The sequence below is a fragment of the Anser cygnoides genome, chromosome 2 (genome assembly GCF_040182565.1).
Source record: "Anser cygnoides isolate HZ-2024a breed goose chromosome 2, Taihu_goose_T2T_genome, whole genome shotgun sequence".
Classification (NCBI taxonomy): Eukaryota; Metazoa; Chordata; class Aves; order Anseriformes; family Anatidae; genus Anser; species Anser cygnoides.
This window is the reverse complement of record NC_089874.1, coordinates 41,141,735-41,163,911: the sequence shown is the minus strand read 5'-3', so window position 1 is coordinate 41,163,911 and position 22,177 is coordinate 41,141,735. Positions and strand designations below refer to the sequence as shown.

The 22,177-nt window shown below is 39.8% G+C and overlaps 2 long non-coding RNA genes across 2 annotated transcripts; one reads left to right on the top strand and one right to left on the bottom strand.

Annotated features, from left to right (window-relative positions):
* Positions 1-4,749: 4,749 nt before the first annotated feature.
* LOC106030288 (uncharacterized) lies at positions 4,750-13,166 on the bottom strand. Its single transcript, XR_001203647.3, has 3 exons — positions 10,694-13,166; positions 9,913-10,009; positions 4,750-7,708 (listed from the first exon to the last, which is right to left on the bottom strand). It is a non-coding gene; the product is annotated as an uncharacterized lncRNA (long non-coding RNA).
* On the top strand, positions 10,022-20,321 carry LOC106030289 (uncharacterized). The gene is made up of 3 exons (XR_001203648.3): positions 10,022-10,716; positions 18,085-18,153; positions 18,835-20,321. It is a non-coding gene; the product is annotated as an uncharacterized lncRNA (long non-coding RNA).
* Positions 20,322-22,177: the final 1,856 nt, after the last annotated feature.

Sequence of the window (22,177 nt, the reverse complement as noted above, 5' to 3'; positions counted from 1 at the left end):
TGTTTCACTAGCTCATTTTATATTGTTCTTATCTTAAAATATTTTGTTATTGTGGCAAATCTGGGGCCTTTTCCCTTCCTATAAGGATAATGAATATGGTTATTTTAGAGTATTCTGTACAGGTATACATTGTTCCCTGGGTAGCTGCTCCATAAAAAGTCATTTCTAATATCTAAAAAGGTTGTCACAAAAAAAGAATGTGTGCAGAAGTAACAATTTTAGGTAAATGAATATATTTTCAACAAGTCTACATACAATCATTTGCAATAGAAAGCGTCTATAAAAAATGCGATACTTAGATTCTGACTGCTGCTACCTAAAATTACAGTAACCTTATATGACATTGACTGTACTGTCTACTATCTAAGTGTTGACATTCAAATTCTAAGCTTGATTTTCTTTTCTTAACCCAGTGTAACTTTGATAAGTTCAGTGGAACTGCTTTTCTGATTTATACTGAAGTGGAAGGAAGATCAGAATCAGATCCTAGATCTGCTCTAAAATACGCTTAAAACAGATAGTGTGTGTTGCTCTAGCTGCAAACATATGCACTGCGTGGTCATTTTCAAACAGCCTTTTATTCCGTCTGCTTCCCTCCTTCATAGTTTTTTTTTTTTTAATTTATGGCTGACAAGATTTACTTTTCAATGAAATTAACACCGAGAATTAAGAACTCTACAAATCTTCTGACTAGCTAACTTCCACTTTCCAAGATAATTTGTACATTTATGAAGGAATAAAGCTATAAATCACCAATAACACCGCTATCTTAGCAAAACCAAATGTCATCCGTCCATTTGATTTCCGGTCTCAAATATAGTCAAAATGCCAGCGGGTGAATGCGAGATGAGTGTAAGTCCTACACAGAGGTGCATTTAATTTTTCCATTTGTCATATCATGTCAACTCATGCTCTTCAACTTCTTGCCATTTGAGATGTAAGCAGGAATAGCTGTCAATATAATCTTCAAGACATCTACAAACAAATTTAATCAGCTGAACACAAGGGTGACTAACAAACTCCAAAGAGAATCAAGAGTCTCTGCTCTGGAAGCAGAAAAGATCTCAGTGCTTTGCTCAGGAGCTTACCCATGTCATCGCCCTGCAGCCTTGTACTAAGTGCTTTCTTCTGATGTTTTGTGCCAATAGACATAAATCTTCACTGGCATGTTTTACCAGGAATCCCATTCAATCATCATAGCATCACAGTACCATATACTGCTGCACAGAAAAGGCTTTGAACGATGCAGTTATCTGAGAAATTTCCAATTAAAACGTGTTTTAAGGACTGGTTAGAATAAGCAGAGAGAGAGAAGCTGAAATGCCAGTAACAGATCACGGAACTTTTCTCCAAATTAAATGAATATTTAATTCAGGCACGGTCTCTGACATTTGATCACTTGTGTGATGTGAAAATGATTCTCTGATGGAGCTAAGTACAATTAGTTCATATCTAAAAAGCTAAAAGGGGATTGCTGTGGAACCTGCTTCTTGTACCAGAATTTGTCAGTCTTTTTCAGAGTCAGGAGGGCAACTGCTAAATTTCTGTGCCAAGTCAGCTTCTCTATTTATGCCAATCTTAAATGTTCAGGTGTTGGAAGGCAGGAAGGCAGTGTTTTTACTGAATATTTTCTTGCAATAGAGAGAAATCTTATTTCTGATCTGTGACAGCTCCTGGCACCAAGTTCTGGCAAGCCAAAGGTGATAAAAGCCCACTCTGATTATGCCTGTTTCTTGCCATCAAGTGTTGTGTGCTTCTTGTCATTCTAAGTAAATCCATCCAACTCATGAATCATAATCTGTCCAAGGTTGCTTTTATCTTTCAAATTCCAGTGGTATCCATTCTGTTCCTCTGCTTTCTGGTCTTACATCTAGTATAAACCTTATGTTGAGTTATTGCTGAACTATTTAACTGCTTGCTTGTTTTTGTTTGTTTGTTTTTTAACATGTGTATTTAAATTTAAATGTCTATGAAATTAAAATGTCCCTGAAATTTCATTTAATGTGTGTACAGAAGTGTTAATTACTGTGTTATCTCTACCAGAAGTTTTGCTCAGTGTTTGGACAAGCTATGACTACTTTAGCTTCTTTGCTTAATGAGTGTACACTTCTTGGACTGGATCGTAGTGCTTTTTTTTTTTTTTTTCCCTAATGCAAAAGGGTTTGTTGTTCAGCGTAGATAGTGCTAGTGTAATGTAGCCCTGAATTAGGGGAGAATTAGAGCAGAATTAGATGAAGAAAAAAAAAGATAAAAATATCATATCCCTTCGTTTTTTAAATCATCTATACCCCCTATTACTGCTGTTTCTCCTTTCAAGAGAAAGGACTTGAAGACTTTGGCCTATCCATTTATTTATGCTCCTTCCTATTAAGAACTGTTGTTTTTTTTTGTTGTTGGTTTTTTTTTTTTTTTCCTGAGTGCGACACTTCTGCTTTATGGGTGTCATCTCTGTATGCTATTGAGAAGAAATACTTGAATTTTATACTTTCATTACAGCTCTCCTTTCCTTAGCCCACTCTGAGTAACACAGTTTATCTCTAGTGCTGCATTTTTCTTTAGTTCTGAAGTCTTGGTTTTGTGCACAGCAGCTTTAAGAATATGTACAAGCATTATGACTATTGTATTTTATCAGTCAGAGGTAGGGACATTATGTGAGGAAGGGGCTGCTTGTAAAAGAAATTATAGTGCTTTCTGCTTTGGCTCTATATCCTGCAGGTAAACTGACTGATATTTTAATTTCCTTGGACTCTTTTGAAAGCTCTCTAAATGAAGGTTCTGAAGAAAATATATAACTTTGGTTATCATACTTTATGGTTATTACTGTGTACACATTAAATGTGAATTAATGCAATAAAACAGTACATTTCACATAAAAAATACTGTGAATTTCACTGCTGTTGCTGACATGGCACATGCATCAATGTAATTATGGGTTACAAATCCTTGGTAAGAGAGGCAATGTTGGAGTTTTTGAAATTCCCCCATTATGTGAATTCAGAAAGAATGCCGCAGCTTGTATTTAATTTATCTTGTCTGGTAGGCCTTTCAAAAAAGCAATATCGATGCTGGATTTATCTTTAGTTTGATGACAGTCAGAGTAAATAGGCATGCGGAATGTACTGGTGCCAATGAAAATGTTGGGGCTCGCTCCTCCCTGGATTAATCTGATGGTGTGAAACCATCACAGACAACTGAGCAGAAGAGCTCTGAGGCATTTTGCCTCTCCAGGGCAGTTACAGGCCCAACCCATCAGGGAGCTCTGTTTAGTACTCATTACATTTGATTCCACTCCACCTATTTTTCCCGGGACGCCTGAAGTAGGTTGCTTTTTATAAATCGTTGATCAAAATTATTCCTTTTCTTATGCCAAAGAACAGTGGGGCTGAAAAGCTCCATGTTCTGAAGATAGCAAACAGCAGAATTAGGCGTGCCCATACCTGTGCATCTTAGGACGTGGACAGACAACTGAGTTATGATGACAAAGAATTGCTGAGTATGTGACCATGAGCATATCCTTACCTGCTGAAAGTCTCTAGCAGAGGTCTAAAAAGGGTTGAACCTATTAGCACATTCTACTTCATGCTTCCCATGAGTGAAAAGTATGCACATAGTCAGTTACCATGGTTCAGCTGAGATATAATATCTCAACCAGCTGCGGTAATTCAGCTGTGCATCTGAGCCTGTGAAAAAGCTATTTATTATATTAGCATACAATTTGTTCTAGCGTGTCCTTCATTCATTGCCAGTAGAGAATGAATATGGTCTTATTACCTTTGTAATTCACAGTTATCCTGTCTAAATACAACTTTTGCAGTCTTTTCCAGCATCCATAATTATACTTTATTTCTCCTGCTGATCCATTTAATGTGGAATTTCCTTCCAGTTCTGATCCTCTGATCATTCAAATCCCTCCTTCAATATCAAGTCTTCCAGAAACCTTACCTATGTTAACCTACCGAGATAAGAAATGTTGTTTTAGACTCATAGACTGGCTTGAGCTGGAAGGGACCTTAAAGATCATCTAATTCCAACCCCCTGCCATTGGCAGGGACACCTCACACTAGACAAATTTGCCTTGAGCCCCATCCAACCTGGCCTTGAACACCTCCAGGGATGGGGCATCCACAGCTTCTCTGGGCAACCTGTTCCTGTGCCTCACCACCAGGAAGACTTTCCTCCTAACTTCTAATCTAAATCTACCCTCTTTTAGCTTTAAACCATTCCCTCTTGTCTTATCACTATCTGCCCATGTAAAAAGTTGCTTTCCATCTTTTTACAAGCCCCCTTTAAGTACTGAAAGGCTGCAATGAGGTCTCTCCAGAGCCTTCTCTTCTCCAGGCTAAACACCCCTACGTCTCTCGGCCTGTCTTCATAGGAGAGGTGCTCCAGCCCTCTGATCATCTTTGTGGCCCTCCTGTGGACCTGATCTAACAGCCCCACATCCTTCTTGTGCTGGGGGCCCCAGACCTGGACACAGCACTCCATGTGGGGCCTCACAAGGGCAGAGCAGAGGCAGACAATCACCTCCCTCACACTGCTGGCCACTCCTCTGTTGATGTAGCCCAGGATGCAGTTGGCCTTCTTGGCTGCAAGCACCCACTGCCGGCACATGTTGAGCTTTTTGTCCACCAGAACCCCCAAGTCCTTCTCTGCAGGGCTGCTCTCCATGAGTTCTTCTCCCAGTCTGTACTGTGGCCATCCAGCCAATTCCTTATCCACCCAGAAGTTCATCCACCAAATCCATCTCTCTCCAATTTAGAGATAAGGATGTTGTGTGGGACCATGTAAAGGCCTTACAGATGTCCAGTTGGATGACATCAGTCGGTCTTCCCTTGTCAACTGATGCAGTCACTCCAACACAGAAGGCCACCAGATAGCTCAGGCGTGACTTGCTCTTGGTGAAGCCATGCTGGCTGTCTCGGATCACCTCCTTGTCTTGCCTGTGCCTTAACATTGTCTCGGGGAAGATCTGTTCTACGATCTTCCCAGGCACAGAGGTGAGGCTCATCTGTCTGTAGTTCCCCAGGTCTTCCTTTCTACCCTTTTTAAAAATGGGAGCAATGCTTCCCTTTTTCCAGTCACTGTGGACCTTGCCTGACTGCCAGAACTTTTCAGGTATGATGGAGAGAGGCTTGGCAACTCCATCAGCCAGTTCCCTCAAGACCCTGGGATGCATGTCATCAGGTCCCATAGACTCGTACCTGCTCAGTTTCCACCTGTTCAGTGGTCCTGAATCTGCTCTTCACTTACAGTGGTAGGGATTTCATTCCCCCAGCCCCTGCCTAGAGGTTCAGTAACTTGAGAGGTGTGGGAAGCCTGACTGCCAGTGAAGACCGAGGCATGACCCTAGTATTTAGAAAAATCCATGTACCCTATTAGATGAGGAGTAGGTCAAGAAATGTACTGGTTCCCAATAAATGAAGAGCACTTCATTAGATGCAACTGTTAGAGATGAGTTACAGCACATCAGCAACGATAACCCAGGGCCAGCAGGTGGGCGGGCTGTTGAAAGGGACTGGGGAAAGGAGTAAGATGGGAAGGTGAGGTGAAGGGGAGGGAACCAAAATAAGTGTATGAATCCTAAAAAAGGTGTTGAACCTGTTAGGACTGTGGGGAGCCAGGTTTAAACGTCAGGTCTCCCATTACTGTTAATAAATCAAATCTCAGTCTCCAATTTATTAATACAGCTATTACTCTTTTGCTTACTATTTGTAAGAATAAATGATTATGAAGCATTCAGATTTTGTAACAATTAGGTATTACAACAATATAAGTATTTCAGAGGATTAGACATCTTCTATGAGTATATGAATAGTTTCCTTTTCAGCTTAGAGTCCCTTGTCAACACTTTCAATATCCACCAAAGACAAAACACTTTCAATATCCACCATAAAGAGATGCAGATGGTCAGCACCTGCTTTCCATCGCACAGTCCTTCGGGCATTTGGTTCGGCTATATGCAGTCCTAAGTGCACTGTCACTGCTTAACAAAAACATCATAAATAATTACTGTAATTAATAATGAAGCTAGTTCCTTGGGCTAGTCATGCTTTCTTTGTCAGTTCTGCTGTATGTAATAGTGAAAATCTTTTAGACTAAATAGCTATTAAATTCTTTGAGTTCTGTGAGTTGTTTCCAGCAACAAAGGAAATAAAATATAATTAGAAATTTGCCTCATGTACTTGTTTATCCTCAGAGAATAGGCATCAATTCTTGCTTGCCTGAACACATTAGGAATCAGTCAACAGGAGACTGCTCATAATCCCTAATCATAATTCCAAATTTTTCTATCCAGTACCCAGCCCCAAAACACTGTCCCTTAGCCATGCTACTATGATTCCTTTGCTGTCCTCTGGGCTTTCCTGCTGCCTTTGTAGTGGCATCTGAATCACAAATATTTACAAAGACATCAGAACAACACCCAGTCTCTGCATTTCTGTTCAGACCCCAGGGAAAACTCCCAAGCATGTAGTTCCATGGATGTTTTCTCCAGCAGCAAAGTCAGTTTGAAAGCATCCTTCCACTATTTGCTCCTTTTCACTTGTTTTTACCCCCTTCTTCAGCCCCACCTATGCTGTAGTTAGTCCACTCTGAACTGCCAGTGCAAATGTTTGTGGGATCACATTGCAGGCTTGATCACTGACGTGCTCTGAGCTAATCATTCCTTCTCGTGCTTTTGGAAGACCTTTTTATTTAAAAATAAAAATAAAAAATAGCGGCACAACTGGATTGTTTCATTGTTTTGGCTTAGCCTTGCAGCACAACTTGGGATAGTAAACACAAGAAAGAGCAGAAACAAACAGGAGCAAAGGGGAGCAGGAATCTCTTGCCAGCTGCAAAACCAACCAACCAACCGAAAAAAAACAACGACGCTGAAACACACCCTCAGCCCTCATAGCTTGGTGCTTATCCCAGCCTTGTGTGCTGCTTTGTGATTTGGATACAATCTGATACTGTTCCAAAATAAAGAGGAATGTGACTGTTTCCTGATTTAGCCTGACTTGAAAGTAGCAATTACACCTACAGATTCCATAAGGTTTGTGATGGCCAAAAGATCAAAGACATTCTCTGGGAACCAGCCAACCTCCAGCATAACAGTAAATCAGTATCTTCCTACACTCATTGGATTACGCTTCAGTTTTCCTTTTCACCTAAAAGTAGCTGCTATCAATTAGGTGTCCTGTGTTTCCTCTTAGTTTCAATGGGCAGTCTGAAAATATTATAACAGAGGCTCAAGAAATTGAAGGAGACAATTGTCTATGATGATTTGTTATCTATTTTGTTACTTTTAAAAGTCTTTGCTGCCACACAGCCTTAGGGATGTTTTGTTATTATCACTGTTGACAGTTCTGAACACTAAAATTTACTGTATTTGATGTTAAAATCTCAATTCAAGGTTGTAATATCTATAAAGAAAATATTGCTATAGAGATTAAACTCTGAAGGGGCTGCTCACATACATGAGCAGACAGTAGAATAAATACTGAAAATCTTATCTTTTTCTATTTATCCAAGAAGCAGGAAACAATATGAAAAACATTTATTTCTATTTGACAGAAAATGCTTTTAACAATACATAATCATTATCAGTCAATACTCTGAGAGGTTACTGTTGATAGTAGGTGTCTGGAAGATGCTTTCCATGATGACCTTTAAATGCCATAGTCCTACGTGATCATGCTGAAAGAATATTCCTTCATTTCAATATCTATAGAAAAAAACCAAATTGCTTTGGGTGTAAACAGCATGTATGACAGTGGGACATATCTATACATTGGTGTACTCTGCAAAGTAAGAAATGAACAGGATAACATTCTGAATTCAAAATCATTATCTTTGGGCGTGGTACTTCCTATTGGAAATAACACTCAATTCATTACTTTTTAAATACTATGTCAATGATTTTTTTTTATCATCCATCTCATTTTTTTCTCACTTGCATTAGACATACCATAGAAAAATATGCTTCCAAATGCAGTTGTAACATATTAGTGTTCGTTTAATTGTCAGTAGCAGGAATTTGCATGAATATTACATGCTTTTCCAACTAAGCAACTAATAAGATTATGCGGTCATATTAATAATATATTTTCTGAAATTTCGAACTTCAAAACTCCTGTGTTTTTTTAGATTATTCAACAGATGGAGCTGAGAAGAGGTACTCAGTAATTGCTTTTTTTTGTGTGTGTGTGTGTCTTCCTCTAAATCATTTCAAATGACATTGCCAGTATATCATACTATGAGACACAACAAACTAAAATTTTACATAGGGTCATTAGGTGTCACTTTTGTCATCCTTCTGCTAAGACTATCCTGTATACATTGGTTAAATGTCAGACACAAACAGGTTTTCTTCTACATACAAACGTAGAAAGTATTGCAGTGACTGAAGAATTTGGAAGTTAAGAGCAAGTGTGAACTTACACACATGCAATCTGCATATTTAGTCTTGTTGAAGTGTTTATATTTGTTGAAATATAGTATTTCAGCAGAAATATTGCTTAGGAAGCAGATAATCATTTTTTCAAATCAGATTATTTTCAGAAGAAAATGCTATATTCACAAATTGCAAAGACTGTCTCCAAACACTCTCTGCTTGTCAAATGGAAAAGAAGATATCTATACTATTTACATTGCAGAATGCAGCATACAATAGGAAAAACTAACTTTGTGAAAGTGTGTGGAACCGTCACTGTTTTATTTTTATTTCCTTTTTCTAGAATATCACTGTTTAATTTAACTTCCCTTTTATGTCCCTTTACACCCAGTAATCTCCAAGCACATTAAATCATTAATGAAAGAACCAAGCTGAACCAGGCTGAACCAGGCCTCCCACTGATTTTATAAAGCAGGAACATATAACTAGGCTAATTTACAGAAGAAAGAGCTGATGTACAGGAAGGGTGAGTGACAAATCCAAGATCTCAAAGGCCATCCACTATGGAACCCATTATAAAAACCTATGCCTTTTAATAACAAAAATATGTTGTTATTTTTTATCCAGTCTTCTACTTTTGGAGTAGTTGTATAGGAACAGGTGCTAATGTAAAATAACATCATCTCTTAGAAAGGCAGTTGTGCTAAAGCATAAGTTAACTAAACAGGCTTCGAAGTAATTGGCTGATCACATTATGCTTTCATCCCATATTGCAAGTTCAGATCTTTGGGTTCCAGGCTTTCAGTCCAGCTTCACAGTACCAGTAGTAGGAGACGCCTGAGTACATTTGCAAATCTAGGCCTCTTTCCTAAGAGGACAAAAAATATCCGTTGCTGTAATACCTCCTGAGGAGACAGTACTTATAAAGAAGATTTTATTTGATAGGCATTGAGGAAAATGAAACAAACTGACCAAAGCACCACTTACATTTTTCTTTAAGTCCACTGTTAAAACAACACTCAAGAAATAAAGTGGTCTCTGTGACTCAATAGAGGGGGTTGTTGTCAGTCTTTTATTTAAAGGTCTGCTGACCTAACCACATAAAGGAAAATAATCTTCAGCCTATTTTTGTGCTATGATTAAGTCTGCACAAGCTCCAAAAGCAGACACGACTGACAGTAGTGAAGAGGGTCCTGGGATATTTAGTTGCGATACGCTTCTTCTGTGAAGGTCATCACTTCTTTCAATCAGAGTGAATGATTGACTCAACGAGAAGTTCATATTGCACGACATACTTTCAGAAATGATTCATGTTAATGGTATATCTCGGGGGATTGATGTTGAGCAGAAGCTACATCTAAAGCTTAAAAAATGATTTAGCAATGTGGAAGCCTACAAACCAGAGCTCACGTAGACACATTTGATGGTAAACATCACAGAATAAATACAACTAAAAGTCATAAAATTGGATAGACAATAAATCTGACAGTTTAAGACCTTTTGGGGCTCAAATCATAAAAAATAAAATTACTTACGCAGCCATTCCTTGATTCAGCTGTGCATCTTTTTCTCAGATGTGAACAGAAGACATTTTCACACTTTCTGACAGGTTGGAGCCACTCAAGGAAGTAGCTATGCCAAAAAAAAAAAAAAAAAAAAAAAAACACAACGAAGTACAATATTGAGGAAACATTCCTTCCCTCCCCCAGTGCTGTCATCTGTCCCCACCTTGTTTTACGTGAAACGTATGCTCAGCAGAACACCACTTAAAACCTTTTTTGGGATTTGAAAATACAGTAATGCCAGCCATGGAAGGGAAGGCTTCTGCCTCTCGCAGGCCAAAAAACAAAAAACAAACAAAAAAACACAGTGTTTTTACTCACTTAAAAACATTTATTGGTTAATGTTGAGCACCTCAAGACCGCATTAGAGTGTAGAGTGGCCACACTCCACACTGGAGAATTTAGAGCTTCTCTGTCAATGTTTCTCTCTGATCTGGCTATCAGTTTTGAGGAGATGCTGAGCCTGGCAGCCGGCTGCCCACTCTACATTAGGGTGAGGCCACCTCCCACCCGTGGATTTTCCCTTAGCCCCACTACCACAGACAGACATCACAGACATGTGGGAGATGCCCTGTCTCTCCACCTTCCCCTCAGGAGCAGGCCTTGTGTCCCACAGCCCCGCCATCCCTCTCAGCCTCCTGCCTCAATCTCCCCCACCAGCGTGGGCCGGTGCAGGTGCCAAGATGTCTCCCTTGGGCCTGGAGAAGAGGGAAAACAGCATGGTTGCGGGCTCCTGCACCCAGCCCAAACCCACCTGCCTCCTGGGGAAGCCCATGGGTGAGTATGGGGACAGTGGGTGAAGGCATGGGATCCCCTCCCGATGGCAGCGGTGCTCCCTGGCCCCAGCCCAGCCTGGCTCCTGCCATGGAGAGGGTGAGGGGAGTGTGGTGCGGGTGCATGCGAGGGCACAAGCGTGTGCATGTGCCTGTGTGCGAGCAAGTCCGTGTGTGTGCAAAAATGAGTCTAGAAAGTATAAAGTCAGAAATAAAACACTAGATTGGCTTGACTTTTGACTGAATTTATAGTTGAGGGGGATTTCTTCTGAAAGGAAGTGGCATTCTGTCTATGGTTACTTGTCTGTGTTTAGCTAGGCATAAGCACAAAAGTGGATTTTAAAGATTAGGTTACGTAGCTCAGTATATTTTTGTTGTTATTATTGCTATGTTTTGTCATGACTAAAAATATTTTTCTGTGTCAGGCTCAGAAATGCCAAGTGACTCCTCAACATCTGTTCTCCAAATGATAGGCCTAGCACCCTGACTTTCAGAGGAAGCTATAGAAACCTCATGGCTATCAAGTGTTATACAATAGCTATTTAACTTTTTTTTTTTTAATCAATAATTATGATAGGTCTATATATTGTTATCTACATGATCATTCAGTCCTTTTATCTTATTGAATTCTTAGTCTCAATGATTTCCTATGGCAGTGAATTTTGCAGCTTAAATGGACTAAAAATGTATCGAGCTTTCTACTTCTTGGTTACACTGAATGCCTCCTTCACTTTACAAACAAGAAAAAGGTGAGGATTGTTAACTACATGATTTAGAACATACATTAATGCACAGATTTCTGTTTGTAAGTTGACAGCTTCTACCATTGCACACTCCAGGAAAATTCTTGTATTTCCCCTTCAGCACCCTTTTGGAGACTGGGTGCCACATACTCTCCCACGCTGCTCCACTGTTTCTGTGCTGCCATTACAGTGGTCTCCACATTCTTGCTTATTCCTTCCCTTTGCACACTCCATGTCTGATCTACTTTTTTGACTGGAGTTGCTCATTGGTCTGTATACATTGATGTCCCAAGTCTCCTTTAAATGATAAAATCAGTTTAGAGCTTTCCAAGTTGAACAGATTATTTATCTTTGCAGCCTGATTTTGAATTTCTTTGATATCATGCTGACTTTTCACCTATCTTATTTAAGTTTCTTTAACATTCTCTACAGTCATCTCAGGTCCTTGTACACCTATACAGCCTAGCATCCTCAACAGATTTTGTTGCCATGCTATCCTTTCCCCTTTCCAAATCATTAAGGAACTCATTAAGCATCATGGCACATCATAAGGAACACCTGGGGCAGTTAATCTACCACCATGATGGGCTTTAGCCATTTAATCTTATTTGTGCGTGCTTTTTTTTTTTTTTTTTTTTTAATCTCTAATCAGGTCTAGACTGCAGCAATCTTAAAACCTCATGGTTAAAATGTTCAAACTGTGTCCTGACCTATCTATTAAATGTACATTCGTTTCATATTTATAATTAATGCCCCTAGGACTGCAGATTAATTGAAAGCCAAAATTCAAAAATCTTTCTAAAATTCTAAAGCCCACTTAAAAAAAACCCTGCCAAGCTGCTGTGTCATTACCTAGGCAAATCTTTCGCACTGGCTTGGTAGGGAGTGTGCAAAAAATACTTTCTGATGCTTATCATTTTCTCTTACCAGACATATGGTATAACATTGCCTTCTCTAGCCACTGTTTTAATATCTGCAGATTTTTTAATCTCTTGGTATTTCATTTATTCTAACTAACCATAGGGAATACTTTAAATCTGCAGTAGAACAGGAAGGTTTATAACATGAGAACATATTAATAATTTGTGGAGCAGAGGCAGCAACCCAGGATTCCCCTATCTCAGGAGATCAACAACACTTATATCTCTTGATTAATGATCACAGGAGCAAGAAATTTATCATAATTCCCCAGTGATCTCTGCCCTGATGTTTATCTGTCATTTTCTAATGACTTTCTTCATGTGAATATGCCCAGTTCTATGAGGAAAATCTCATATGTCTAGAACTCTTATCTATAGTCAGACTGTCTTGTAGTGTAATTTTTCTTACGCATTTTCCCTCTAATTTTTTTTGTTGTACATTATAGGACATAAATGAAACAGAAGATTTTGCCCGCTTTGTGGAAAATGGCACATCTGATATTCTATTTTTTAAAAGGTAGACTGATACAATTTTTTCCAGTATGTGCAGTCAAAAGACAAAACAGCATTTTAGCGTGAATATGTTATCTCACTAATTATTTGCACAACATGGGAAGGGATTTTGGCATGCTAATAACAGGATATGAATCAATAATAAAGAAAATAAAATGAGTGAGGAAAAATAATCTTCCTAACAATCTTGGAATGACCGTGTTTTATCAACAGTTCTTTGGTAGAATTCATAAAATTTTCCAGTTTATTGCCAACATGAAGTTTCAGTTTTTCCTAACTTGACATCCAAAAGCGCTGCTTGGCCTCTCCGAAAGCAAAAAGAGAATTTTGCTTCATCTAGTAGAACCTGCTTTTTAGCAAAGAATAACTCAATAATGTCAAAGCTTAGGCTGGAGAAACCCCATTTTAGTTTTATTAATCATGTCTGTTGAGCATCAGTAGCTCTAGTGAGGTTAACTAATGTGTAAATGTAATAAGCCTGTAACAACATTCTTGTTTCTTTGAGACTTGGTGATTATTTTTCTTTGTTGAATTAACCAAGTAACGATTAATATTGGATGAGTCTTACTTAAAAGTGAGGCATTGATATTATCTTTATAATCATAAAGCTGTCTAATGCCATGAATAGCCACAAGAGTACTGAAAAGATTAAATAATTTTGAGCGGACAACCTTTCTGACCTGAAAAAAAAATCAGGGTTATTTAATTATTTCCTCTTCTTCTAGCAGATATGTGAACAGCAGCCAAGATTTATGTAGTTTACATTTATGCTGAGTTGCAGTGGCCCAAAGGTGTCTGCTCTGCTGCCTGAATAGCTAAAGCATAGCTTGCATCAATCTTTTTCTTCTGCCGCCATTCCAGGGTACCCCTACTGTAATGCTGTCCAGTTTACAGACTCTGAACAGGTGGAGCAGGGTAAATGTGTTCCAAGTAACCCACTACATTGCAAATATTCCTTGAAGACCATTTCTGCCCCACTGTTTACCTGGGCAGCATGAAAAGAGCAGATGAACACAGACTCTTAGATAGTCACATTGCTTTTGGGGAATGGTTTATGAGCACAGTCACACTCACATCCCGTTACTGCTAGTGACAGGAGTCTTAATCCAGTAGAAGAGTGACCTCCTATTTCAAAATCTCCTTGACAGGCAGCTGATCAAACACACCGTGGGGATCTTCGAAAGCACAGATGGAGGGAAGCCTCCAATTCTTGTTGACTTTCAGTAGGACTGAGAAACCCTCCTGCTCCTTGTGCCTCAGAACATCCCCCACAACCAATAAAATACCAAGCTGGAAACATTACTCGGCAGTGAGGCTGACTTATGCTGAAGATAAGACTGAGTTTATTGAAGCTATTGTTTTGGGTAGCTTTATAGCTTAACCTTCAGTAAGTGTTATGAACACCATATCCTTTAAGATTACAGGGAGAAGAAATTTATCTAAAAGATAAAAAGTCTGATAAGTAATGAAAAGAAAATGCTGTTTTGTATCAAGTTTAAGATTTAGTACACACAAGCGTGAAATGGACTGCCTTCATATGCTTATTGTAGTGTCCGTGTTACACCATGTTTATGGAGGAGAGCATGCAAAGCAGAGAAATTTCCCCAGGAGCATTGCCCCAGGAGGTACCTACCCCAGGCACATGGTGGGGGACCAGATGCGCAGTTCCCCCTTCTCCTAAGCACAGTGAAACTGCATCCAGGCTTAGTATCCTCTCATACATCCTTAATCGCAGTATTTCAATTTGTTGTACACTAATTAGATAGACCTGTTGGTTGAAGGAGAAGAATCAACACCCAGTAATTACTTCATTGTAAAATGTAATGAGTTTTCGAACCTGACGTTCTGTAAAAATTGCAGCATAATAAATAGAACGCAGTTTTCCTACTATAAACTAGCAGTGAATTCTGCTAGTGTATTTCTTCATGAAACATGTTTATGTGATAGTCTTCCAATTTTATGGCTGAAGTTTATCACCATAAGGTGCATTTCATGACAGCCAAATAACTACATTCAGTTAGACTTGTCACCATGTGCCTTCAGTATCAAGACACATGCTGATTGTATCAAATACCGTTGACTGTCTTAGTGCTGCAAATAGAAAAGATGATTACACTGTTCTCTTTAGATGTGATGTAATATTATTCACCCCACTAAGAACTGAAGGTCAAGGTTGTCTAAGAACATGGGAAAGATCATCTATTGAAAGCTTCATAATATGATAATACACTATGAGACACAGCAGTCGTTTTACATTAATATTTCCGTGATTTCTTATGCAAGAGGCAGTGCCTATTATACAAACCAAGCAAGTGACCCACTAGTATATTTTTCCATAGAAACCAGTCCCTAGGATCCCATCACTACCAACATTTGATTTCATTTATTTGTATCACAAAGGTCAGTAAGTACAGTTTACACTTTTGAGGGAAATTACACCAAAGCATTAATACCTTATCAATAATGATAATGATCAGTCATTTAAGCCAGAATACTGCTGTCACCTCCTTTGAGTGAGAAAGTACAAGTAAAAGATGTGATAGTCAGAGAATCTACTGAAGTCATTTTAAGTTAAAGCTTGATTCAAATCATAACCAAAACTTGTAAAGCCACTGACAACATGATTTATGTTGCATGCAGGTAGTAGAAATGCTTGAGCTTCATTCCAGAAGAAAATACAGAACGCTTGCATATTGTGGTACGCTGCTTGTGTGATTTGAATGGAGGTGGAAGGCCCACAGTAGCTTTAACTATTTTTTTCCTAAGCCTGTTTGTTACAGCTTGGAATTCTGCTGCGCTGCGTGGCGCGTGGCCGCGTGGGCTGGAGACGGGTGTGACAATTTGGGCAGTGACCTACATCGAGGTCTGTGTGGATCCCAGTGGGGGATTCTAGATGTCACCAGGGCAGCACAGTTATTCATGAAAGAAACTCAGAGGGAATCATTTCTGGCAGCTGCACCTTCAGCAGGCAGTGCCCTGCTGAGCGAGGGGCGAGTGGAAGGTGCGAAGCGCAGGATCACCGGGAGGTGCTGGCCCCTTCCCGGAGCCCGGTGTGCAGATCGCTCCGGTTGTCTGATTGCCATGGAAACCACCAGCGGAGATTTCCCTCTTTGCCCTCTGCTTGAGGTACTTGGCTTCCTGCTGCCTTGTTGCCTGCAGCCTTGTGACAGCGAGAACCCCCACCCCACATACCTTGAAAGAACTGAGGTTGGTGGGAGAAAGCAATCTGTGATGGTTTGTAGGCTGCTCCCTCTTGCATACGGTAACGGGGAAATGCAGGAGATAAACCCAGTTTTCAATACTGACATAGTAATCATAAAGAAATTGGATGCAATTTGCTTTTAAAAGTCAATTTAGTCTAATTTAGGACCACATACAGAAGTATTTTGACAGCAGGCTTTGAATAGCCTTGTGCCAGCAAAGGAGGACAGAAATGAGGTTGTTTAAATGCACAGTTTAGGCATTTTCACCCATGAAATACACGGGTTGTAACCCTTAACCTTAATTCCTTTCACTTAGGACCCTGAGCTCAGGGATAACGCGATGTAGCTAAACCATCTTAATCTGAAATGCCGATATGTATTCTTACCTTCAGCAGCATCTTAGTATCGAAAAACATGTACAAAAACATTAGTATTGAAAACATGTAGCGCCTGGAATAATGACAGATGTTGAAATGATCTTTTATCACAAAACATGCTAGTCAGGGACTAATTTTAATGAGGTTTTCATATTTATTTTTATTGTTTTAATTTTAATTTTTGCACTTTGGTTAATGAGACTTGTCCCCTTAAGAAAACATTTACGAATAAAAACAAATCAGCCTACTAAATAATTTTGATAGAATGTCACCCACGACACTGCTGAAGTTTTGGTGCACATTTAAAACTATCGTATAAGCCAGCATGATCACCCCAGGTTTTTCTTTCAATAAGCAAAGGGAGAAGAAGTTCAAAAAAAATAAGAGAGAAAGCGGATGCGACAACGTGAAATTGGAGTCACTGGGAGAAGTGAAGTGAGCAGCAGAGGGGCTCCCAAGCGAGTCGTGAGCTAAAGCCACAAGGATGCGGATGGGTGGCCGGCAGCTAGCAGCGAGCGGTGCTGCTCCGTGCGCCTCTTACCCCATCCCTGTGCCAGGGGATCTCCACCGGGCATCTGGTGTGCCCCCCCTTAAATTCCTAGCCAGAAGGTATGCAGACAGACGTCCCTCCGTCAGATCAGCCGCCAGCCACAAGGATCTGCACCGGGGCTTTGGTTTTCCTGGCACCGTGGTGTTGGAAATGTGAGCTGGTACAAGTGCAGCTCGCGTCAGAGTGCTGCAGGTGCTCAGCTGTCCCAGCCCCTATCCCTTTCCTTTTCCATGCACCTGTCCCTGTGAGGTGCTCTCCGAGTTCAGTAAAGGGGAAAGGGAAAGAGATCTGGGGAGCACCAAATGCATCGTGGCTCTCGCATCTCCTGCCTGCATGTGTCCCTGTACCTGGAGTGGGGTTTGCCAGGAGTGTGGTGAGGGGCTTCTGCTGTACCTGTCCGTATGGGCGCTGCGCTGTGGTCAGGGACTTAGCACCTCCTCAGCATCCCCTCAGAGACATGAGGAAATAAGTTGGGTTGCTTGTAGATAGAGTCACAAAGCAGTTCTTTAAAGAGTTAGGGGGAAGAGCTGAATTTTGTTATATACATCAACCATTGTGTTTGGAAATTATAAGCCATCTTTTTTTCCTAAAGGCAAAAGAGTTCCACTCAGGCTATGTTCGTTCCCACACAATGTGTCAGAGTTCAGATTCGTGTAGCAATATCTGTTGATCACAATGTGTTTGTTTTGTGTTTTTTAACTGAAAGGAAAAGATGACTGGAAGAGAATTAAAGTAAAAACTATTATTAATCTCTAATGCTAATAACCCTATGCATAATAATTAGCATTTTGTCCTGATTGTGTTGTCGTATCATTCAATTTTCAAAGGGCCTAAGTCAGACCATGCAGTCCTCATTACTGAACATGCATAACATTGTCTTCTAAATTCCCTGTAACTATTCAAATAGACGCTCAGAAAGACAAATTGCCTATCACTCCAAAGTCTTAAAACAAAACAAAAGGCACCATATTGCCACTTTAGGGACACATTTGTTGCCTGCTGTTGCTATTATATATGTCATTTCAGTCCTGCAGTTAGCTATAAACTACATCTTTTCTTTTTCCAGAGAGAAATAAGAGATGCCTGAAGGGAAGCAAGAATGGAAAGCATCCTTAAAATGACTGATTTACAATTGGTAAGGAGATACAATATGAAAATTATAGCTTTCTTAGTGTGTCACATCACAAGCTTGCACAATGTTCTTGCTTTAAAAGCCACCCCACAGGCTAGTGTGATGGCTCAGAGGACAGCCTGGCATAGGAGCAGACAAGTGGCAGGCTGAGGCTCCAGCTCAGCCTCTCAGGACAGGCAAGAAGCTCCTCTGAGGCTGAGCTCATGGGTCACCTCTGCTGCAGATGCTCCTCCATCTAACCCCCTCCACAACAACCTTTTGCCACAACCTACCCTTCTGCACTACATCTGAGAGTAAAAACAGTAGCAGGCACCCCAAAGGCATGAATTGAGAGAAGGAAAAAGGCCCCTGTGATTCAAACCAGACAGAAGCTGTTTCAGAAAATACGAAACCTCTTAGCATAAAATTCTACCCAAGTACTAGTGAATAGATGAAAGCCAAAGTGTACTTTATGTGGCTGTTAAAAACAGAACGTTATTTTTGGGCTCCTAGGATTTAGGAGCCTGATATGAGTTAATCTGCCATAGCTTCTGTGAATCCTGCTCTTTAACCTAGAGATGTTAAATACAGCCTCTAGACTGCAGTGTTACATTGTGGAGTGTCCACATTCACTTGATCTTTGAGGCATGAGAGGAATATGGTCATTTTGTGGTGTAGAAGACACGTATCTTTGCCTTTTTACAGTCTAAGATGGTAATGGCGAGGAGCACTGCTGATTTGTTCATGCTTCAAGTAAAAGCGATGTCCATCATGGCATTTTGTGTAGAGTTTTGTCCAGTTGTCAGGTAGGTGTGGCTCAAACACTTTCAGCGATGTGGAGGCAGTCACCTTGATTCTGGATCTCAGGCTGATTCAGTCTATTTCACAATCTAGTATTTCTCAGAAATCCTGCTGCTGCCTACCAGCATATGCAGCTGGGCATTGTGTTGGACCATCACATCTAATATCCACCGAAGTGCTTATCCCCCATGAATTTCACATATCCCTCTTTGATACCATTTGTATTTTTGCTGTCTTTGTTTTACTATAACGTGGCATTCCATATTTTACTTCAGTGCTTTGTGAAACAGATTGTCATTTGTTTTCTGTTTGTTACCTGATAATTTCATTCCATACCTGCTAGTACTCATATTGTCAGAAACTGTGATTCATCTGCAGTTTTGTTGCCTAGTCACTCAGGACTGCAAAACCTTTCTATAACGTTCACATTCAGGTTTAGATTTAGCCGTTTAAAATAATATAGTACCACTGCAACTTTATTCATTCCAGATTTACGGTGTTTTCCAAACAGTTTATGAAAAGTACGGATCCTTAGGAAACTTCCACATGTAGACTTCTTCCTCTGTGGATCTGCAATTTATTCCTGGTCTTTGTTAGATAGGAATATTTAATCAGACATTAATCCATGAGAGGACTTTCCATCTTATCAATTAATAAACTGTAATACTCAATATATAGAAAGAGATTTTGTATATTTAAAATTTGGCATTCCTATAGAGGGCTCCTGAACTATGGAGCTAGTTACACCATTATCTCCAAGAAGAACACTTGACTTATTATTAGTGAGCTACTCTGCAGAGCATCAGTAATAAGTGACACAGTGATTATCACTGTGGTGTTCACATTTCCCCATCACATGCTGGGATTGTTGTTTAAAAGTGTTTCTTGTGGACTTGTTTTGAAAAATAATCCTTGATGCGGTAACCTAAGAACATAAAATAGGGTGACATTTCAGTTGATGTGTCTCCAGCTTTAATTTGTATTTAATAAGCCAGTTTTGCCTATGTTTATTAAAATTGGTTGACTTTTAAAAGAGCTCCCACTGAGTTTTATGAATATGCAAATTGTATGTCTATTTGGTATAGAATGAAACTCTCAATTACAATGACAATAAAGATGTAGTTATAGTTTTATTAATCAATTAACACATAAGTATTCTGATTAGCACTTGACGTGACTAGTTAAATACTTCTTTATGTTGGGGGTACTGGAACTGCTTTCTTTAAGGAGATTGAGTCTTATGCCCAAAGAAAGAGTACCTGAATGCACATCTACACGTAATAAATAAAAGCAAGGGAATTTGCTCTGATATTTGTACTTGTTGCTCTAATAAAAGATTACAGATCTGTGTCTAAGACTCCTCCCTCTATCAATGATCACTTAATCTGCACCAGTCAGTGGACTGGAAATTGGGATTCAATGTTACTTCTTAAACTGTTCACAAGTAGTTATATTGCTTGAGCCAGATCTCATTTTCTCTAGGGGCAAAGTGAAAATAATAGACAGGTACTACCCATAGATACTGTAAAAAAATGCTGGAAGGTTTGTAAATGGAAGATACTAAAGCAAAACGCCATTAGTCTGAGAAGTAGCAGTGATTTAACAAGTTACATGGGGGACAGGAAGTCCAAATATCTCAACTATTTTTTTGGCCTTTCTGCTAATAGGCTGTGTTATCCTGGGCAGTGTCAGGTAGGAATCATACATGAGACCTTCCAAGCAGAGCGTTAAACTCCACTGCTTCGTGTTCTATGCACTTCTGATGCTGTATCTAAGCCTATAGTGCTACTGGGGTGCTTATAAATGGCTCAACATTTTCAGAAGTACGTTCACTGTGTAACGTTTTAAGCTAGTTTATTTTCAGTATATTGTCAAAATTAAACCTCCAATATTTTCCCATGTTTGTGTGCTCCTCAGAGCATGAATGTTTGCCTCGTTGTTTTCCCCCTAGGAAGATTGCCTTGTCTACTAATTTGAATGTTTTAGCCTCTTAATCTACATGGATTTTAATGAAAACTCTTTTGACTGTTAGTTTGCAGATTTTCCTTGCATTAAAAAAGAGCCTGAGGTCTTTTTCATTGAAGTAATTGTCCTAATGCAGTGAGAAAATGCCAGCATCTAGAAGTAGTGACTTAAAAGGAATGAATTACTATTTTAATGAAAGTAATACAAGTTACTAATTCTGACTATAAGAAAACTTCTGAAACAGTAGGGCAAAAAAAACCCCAGCAAATCTAAGAAGTCACATCAAATCTTAGATCACAGGCAGAAAGTAAGGATCAAGGGTATATATGGCGCAATTCCAGAGTCCTGGAGGCAGCAGTAGCTCAGAAGACAAAACCTCATGGCTGGAGTTGGGAGAGCAGCAGTTTGGAAGTGGGGAGGTCGAGTTACTGATTCTGGACAGCAGCAGCAGCCAGTGAACAAGCATTTCTTGTAACTTCCTTTTATTTTTAAGAATTTGCAGCTGACAAAGAGGATTTGACTTGCGTGTGTTCTGGAGCCTCCTGTGAAACACAGGTCCTTCCAGACCTTGTGCTTGTTGGCACGTCATTGAAACCATTCTGTCCAAACAGGGCCCTGAAAGTCTTTCTGGCTCCCCACCAGTACTTGGTATTTTTCCTCTGAATGTAACAATGCATGAAATACTTAGATTTAGAAAGGATTGGGCTAGCAGATATTACTAGTGGATGTCTGCTTTCCCAGAAAGTGAATAACAGACTTGGTCATTCAAGCATTGGACCTTTGCAAGAAAAACCTCACCGATCTGAAGGTATCTCCAAAATACTTATGGCTCTTCTTTCCCCCTGGTAGCACTTAGCAAGAACCACGTTTTCCAAAGCCTCCTGTCCTGCCCATGGCCCTCTCTTTTACTGAAAGCTCTCACCAAGCGAACAGGGATGTCATTAATTCCTGTAGCTTCACTTCAAATTTCGCAGATGCCGGCATCCTGGAACCTCTCTGCCCCTCTGCTAACTCCGAGTTTTCCAGACACAGACAATTCATCCTACTTCACAATAAAATCTTCACTCCCAAAGTTTAAGTATGTCCTAAATGTTAAAAAATGGATGTCAGAATGGAAATGTTTTTACACATTTCAGTGATCACCACCAGCCTGCAGCAATAATTGAATGTGATCCATGGGTGTAAGGTGCCAACAGAAAGATCCATTCTACAGAATCACATAAATCACATAATCACAGAATGGTTTGGATTTGAAGGTACCTTTAAAGACCATCTAGTCCAA